Source organism: Camellia sinensis, chromosome 3 (genome assembly GCF_055761805.1).
Source record: "Camellia sinensis isolate YWXY chromosome 3, ASM5576180v1, whole genome shotgun sequence".
Taxonomy (NCBI): domain Eukaryota; kingdom Viridiplantae; phylum Streptophyta; class Magnoliopsida; order Ericales; family Theaceae; genus Camellia; species Camellia sinensis.
In genome coordinates this window covers 38,799,117-38,805,268 of record NC_138963.1, presented here as the reverse complement: position 1 = coordinate 38,805,268, position 6,152 = coordinate 38,799,117, and the positions used below count along the sequence as shown (strand labels likewise).

General features: G+C 37.6%; 1 pseudogene across 1 annotated transcript; it reads right to left on the bottom strand.

The window, feature by feature from the left end:
* LOC114288416 (large ribosomal subunit protein uL1-like) lies at positions 1 to 6,152 on the bottom strand (annotated as a pseudogene). The gene is made up of 5 exons (XR_014363783.1): positions 6,021 to 6,152; positions 2,357 to 2,576; positions 1,671 to 1,834; positions 1,299 to 1,504; positions 1 to 375 (listed from the first exon to the last, which is right to left on the bottom strand). The product of XR_014363783.1 is annotated as a large ribosomal subunit protein uL1-like (transcript).

Below are 6,152 nucleotides of genomic sequence, written 5' to 3'. Positions count from 1 at the left end.
TTTTCAAAACTCATAACCAAATAAATTTTCCACGCGCAAATCATAATTCCAAAACTTACAAACTCAAAATACAACTTTATTCTCAAATCATAATTCTAAAACTCTATCAAACACTACCTTTGTCTTTCTCAACCAGCAAGATAAGCCCAATCAAAATTTAAGCCACAGAATTGACTTAAAGTTCAAACAAAGCTATCCAAAAAAACACATAAACAAAACAAAAACGGCAATCTGAAGATCTCCCAAAAACTCTAATGTATGCCTGGATGCATTACCACTCACTAGTACTACACAGCTAATCCCACAAAGTACAAGAACCTCTTAAAAGACGCAGACTGGCCTTCCCATCGTACTCTTCAGGTACAAGCACCTCACCTGATTTGCAGACAACAAAGCACAACTAATGAATAACCACTCAAAATATAATAAAAAAAAATGATCACAGAATTGCCATAGATATATATGTAACACAAAGCATATACGAGAAATGAGTAGAGTTCAAAATCATAATAAACTCTATGCACTGATGAATGATGAGCAACAGGAGACATTATAACAAATAGGTACCGAAACTGTAAATGAAGCAGTTAAAAATCAGGACATAAAAATTTTAGAGTTAGTTCCATTTCTAGTGAAGTAGATTCCCGAAAGCAAGTTCACTTAACAGGCAAGGTTATCCACTTAAATTCCGGGTTAAAACTGTTTCTAGTTCAGTGATCCTAAACACAACCGTTCATTGGTCCCATTCTTAGACACGTACAACTCCTCAATTAATTCATGTGAAGGAGTCTATCTATTAATAAAAATAGAACCATGTGTGTTGTGAACTACATTCAACACTCTAGACATTGTTCCAAGGCAATACAAAAAGTATAGCTTAGCCAATGGAGGACTTCCATAGCCATAAATGCATAAAGCAGAGCTTCAAATGCAAATCATAACCATGTTTTTTTATCGTTGTTCTTCTCAACTTGAAAACTCTTCCCAAAATCAACCACTTGGCCAATTGGGCAATTCAGCATCAAATATTATGGCAAAAACACAGATATATAAAAGACCATTTAGATAGAACTGGTGAAAACATATAATTGGAAGTAACAACCCTGAATGTAAATAGAGCATCGAATATTATGGAAGAAACATGGATATAAAAAGATAAGAAGACCATTTTAGATAATAGTAGCGAAAACATATAATTGCAAGTAACAACCTTAACTGCTGTACATAGAGAGTATTCTAATCCAGCTGAAATCCCAAATATTGAAACCTCACTAAAGGTTGAGGGCAGTTGAACTTACATTTTGCCAATTCTTCTTCAGCAATGAAACAAGAAAGTTTACGCTCATTTGAACATTCTGGAAGATCTGCTTGTCCTCCATACCACAGTTTCCCACAGCAACACCCATGCACAGAACCTTCTTAAGTTGAAACTTCACTGTTGCTTTTGTTTCATTAACTTTTGACTCGAGGGATTCCTGATGAGTCACCAATGTTGGAAACTTTCCTGCATTGGCATATCAAAGAGGGCTAACATGATAAACGATAGACCTCTCTAATCATGACCACATTCCCTACTTCTAAACAGGCATATGAGTTAATCCAAAAATGGCTAAAAGATCTCAAAGTTTACAGATACAACTAGGAGGGTTGTAATAAAATTAAGCACTTGCCTGCCTTGTTTAGACCAGGGCCCAAGAGACGAGGGATCTGCTTGATGACAGCCTCAGATGCTAGAAAGGCATGGTACTTTTTGGCAAGCTTCTTGACCAGTTTCTTGTTCTTGTTGCTTCTTCAGTCCTTCCACGTCCATATAGTCAAATCCTATCTTCTCCGCCTGTAATGAAAAATTAAATGTAGCATTAAGCGAAGAAGCTCATGCAATGCAGGGATTTACCATCTTATAATGGGTTCGTATATTGCAATTATTAAGGGAAAAGAAAGTCAGAAAATAAGCATGAAGAACATTATATATGAATCTTGTGTACCACTATAAGTTAAAATATGAACCCTCCCCCAAAAACCAAAACTAGAAAAGGTTGTATGCCATTATACTTATAGCCCGCAGTAGCTAATATGTGAAATTAAAAGCATATAGAAGATTACATGCAACCAAAAAAAATAGGCACAACTCAATATGAATTCCTGATGAATATAAATAGTTTAGTTTCACAAGAACACATAGGCAATAGCAACATGAATCCATTGAATACACAGAATTTTTTATAAAATTGATTGCAATAGAAAAACATCGTGATATATAACTAAAAGAGAGAATGAGAAGAAACAAAATTCAACTGAAATTAGAAATTTTACTTATGCTTTCTCACTGAACTTGTAATCAAGGGGTTCAATTTACCTCTTCTACGTGCTGAGCATCACCAAGCATGCAGACCTTCATCTTAGGATGAGGAATGTGTGGAAATTTCACAGAGCCACTAAAACGCTTATCTTTTTGGGGATCGTAGTTCTTCAAACCAATTTGGAGTTCAATGGTCCCCACAAAGTTACGCTTTTTTTCCTTTGCATCTCCAACAATCTGGGAGATGGCTTCCCTTACAGCGTCACTTTGTAGCTTACTGTAAACCAAAAACGATGCACAAGAATTATATGACACAATTAGAACAAAACAAAATCAATCCACGATAAAAAGGTTCCAATGCAACAACGTCATATGCATATGATAAAAAATATATATTGATCAAGATGATAGGAGTCCATACCAAACCACTGATCATGATAAACGAACCTATTAGAAATTGAAAAATGGAGGTGGGAGGACTTTGTCGATAGGCATAACCTCAAAAGAACAGCATGTATATTCTTAATCGCATGTTCTACCAAAACATTAACAGAAACAAACAAAGAAATGCCAATCGAGCAGAAAGAAAAACAAAAATGTCTCACCTAGTACAAGAAATATTCCTCTAGGAGCACGATGTTTGGCTGATAATAAACATAAAAGTTTGGGATTGTAAAGGGAATGGTTGCAGAGGGCAGGGGAGAGCCGAGGAAGGGGAGGGGAGACGCTAGAGAGGTTTAGGGTTTAGGGTGGGGGAAGGGCAATGAAGGGAGTTGGGTTGGGGGATGGCAGGGGTGGTGATGGATCCTCTACCAGCCTTCAAAATCTTACCAATAATCCCCACAAGAACACAACCCATCCTCGAAATGGTGAAATCTACTATTGTCCCTGACAATTATCTTTCTCCCAACAACTTTGGAGATAAACTTAATTGCAGAATGGCAGTCCACACATACCCTCAAATTTTTCTTCACAATGATCGGCTTCCCAACAGGCATGCTTATTAGTGCAAATGCAATAGCTATCCTCTCACTGTGACGATGAAGAACCTTCTCCTTCATGTTATTATCCATGTCAAGTGGGATAGAATCTGTGAAAGCAACATATCCAGCTTTCTTGATCTGATCAAGAAGACTATCAAGTTTCTCATATATTTCTTTCTTTTTAGGATGAGACCAATCCTCAACTCCAAAAACATGGGTTTTGTTACCGATGTCTACCCAACTATAACCAGGCGATTTCTTCACATTGCCATCCCTCATCATCTTCCTGACACTCCTTACGTCATCCCATTGTTGTTCCTTTGCATAAATATTTGAGAGCAAAACATGAGCACCACTGTTCTCAGGTTCAAGTCTCATCAATTGTTCTGCTGCCAGTTTGCCCCTCTCCTTGTCACCATGCAACTTGCAAGCCCCAAGATAAGAACACCATCCAAAAGCATTTGGCTCAAATGGCATGCTATTGATAAATTCTTCAACTTCTTTAAGCTTTCCAGCACGCCCAAGCAAATCAATAACACAAGAGTAATGTTCTGACCTAGGAGTTATTCCATATATCTTTTCCATGGAATGAAAGTAATTTAATCCTTCCTCTACCAATCCTGCATGACTACACCCGTTTAAAAGACTGATGAATGTTATAGCATTTGGTTTCACTCCATTTACAATCATCTTGTCAAAAGTTTTCATGGAATCTTTTCCCCAGCCATGTTGAGCAAATACATTCACTAGCAAATTCCATGCAAACTCAGTTGGGTATTCAATCTCCTCAAACACTTGGATTGAATGATCAAGCAGACCACATTTTCCATACATATCAATGAGAGCTGAAGAAACAAATGGGTCTCTGTCAAAGTTGAATTTAACTACTTGGGCATGAAGTTGGTTCCCTTGTTCAAGTGCAGCTTGATCAGCACAGGCCTTTATCAAGCTAGAGAAAGTGAACCCATTGGGCTTAATCCCCTGCCTCTGCAACTCGAGATAAACGTCCAAAGCCTTCTCGATTTGATCCTTCTTGACATACCCATCAATCAAAGAAGAATAAGACACAACATTTCTACCTTCAAAGCCAATAGCAAACACATTTGAAGCACTTTCCATATCTCCCACTTTTGAATACATATCTATTAGGGCATTGCCCACAACAAGGTCCAACTCAAGCCCTAACTTCACTACACTTGAATGAATAGATTTTCCAAAATTAAAGGCCTTTAGAGCCCCACAAGCGCCTAATGTGCTACAAAGTAGATGCTGATCAATAACTACATCTTCAAACATCATCCTCTTAAAAGCTAACAGAGCTTCTTCAAAATCTCCATTTTTTGCAAAACCATCTATCATAGCAGTCCACGACACCTCATCCTTATAAGGCATCTCCTCAAAGACCTTACAGGCATCAACTATCGTGCCACACTTCGAGTACATATCAGCTAAATTACTACCCACAAATAATTCATAACCAAACCCACATTTTAAAGCAAGACAATGCATTTGCCTCCCCAACTCACTTGACCCAAGAGATGCAGATGCCTGAATGACACTTGAAAATGCAAACTGTGTTGGAGTTTCGCTAGCCATTCGCATTTGACAAAATATTCTTATGGCTTCCAAAAACTTCATATTCTGTGAAAACCCAGAAATCATTGTTGTCCAAGAAACCAAGTTTCTATGAGGCATTTTGTCAAATAGTTGAGCAGAGTGGTCGAGTTGACCACATTTGGCATAAAGAGTCAGAAGGTGGTTGGTGAGGAAGGTGCATAGTGGGTACCCAATGCAGATTAATTGAGTGTGGAGTTGTTTGCCTTTGCTAAACTGTTTGGTTTGGGCATAGGACTGGATGACGTGCGCCAAGGTGGTAGAGTCCCAAAGCAAGTGCTTGCTCAGAGTTTGAAATTTCATATGAAAGCTGTAAAGAAGACAGTAAGAAGGATGTTTGACAAACTTTCTATGAGAGGGCTACTATTGAAATCAATCAGATATAAATGTTTCTTTTTGTAATTTTAGTTAAATTTCATTTTGCAAATAACAAGGAGCTTCTATTGAACTCTTTCCGCTTATATTTTGGGTAACACTATATACACACCATTTACTCAGTAAACACAGTCAATTTGAATTTTCTAGTTATTTCCTCAATTCACGCCATTCATATTCAAATAATACCAAAATACTCCCATATCTCCAATCTGAAACCCTAACCCTCACCACCCCCACTGCCATCCCCCTCCCCGGACCCTCCTCCGCCTCCCTGCCCTCGTGCAACCATCCCCTCCTCCCCAACCCAAAATGTCTACCCCCAACACGAATAATTTTCATCCATAAAAAAGAGCTCAGGCGATGCGCAACATACAAGCCATTATCACATACATCAATGAGATCCATAAGTCATTATTCTCAGCTATTAAGCCTCATTATCCTTCAACAACTAGATTTGTGGAAACAGGACACTTGTATATAAGGTTTAAATTAGATACATACACCCAGTCAAAGCTGGACAAAGAACAAACATTTCAATAAACAAAACTACACATTCATTGCATATTTAAAGCCACACAGATAGCATACATACATTATACTTATAGGTACATAACATACACAAACATATATGTACTGAAATTAAGCAAGCAACGAACCACAAAAATAAAAATAAAAAAAATCCAGATTGAGTTCAATCAAATACATAACAGCAAGTCAGAATCAAAACTAAACATAAAAAGAATTACCTCATGGCCAATTATTTCTGCTTTGGAGAGTTGATCTACAGAGACTACCACCCCAACAACAACGACAACAAAAAAATTTGAGTGAATATCGAAGAAATGCGATTTATAAAGTAAACCCAGATAGATAAACCC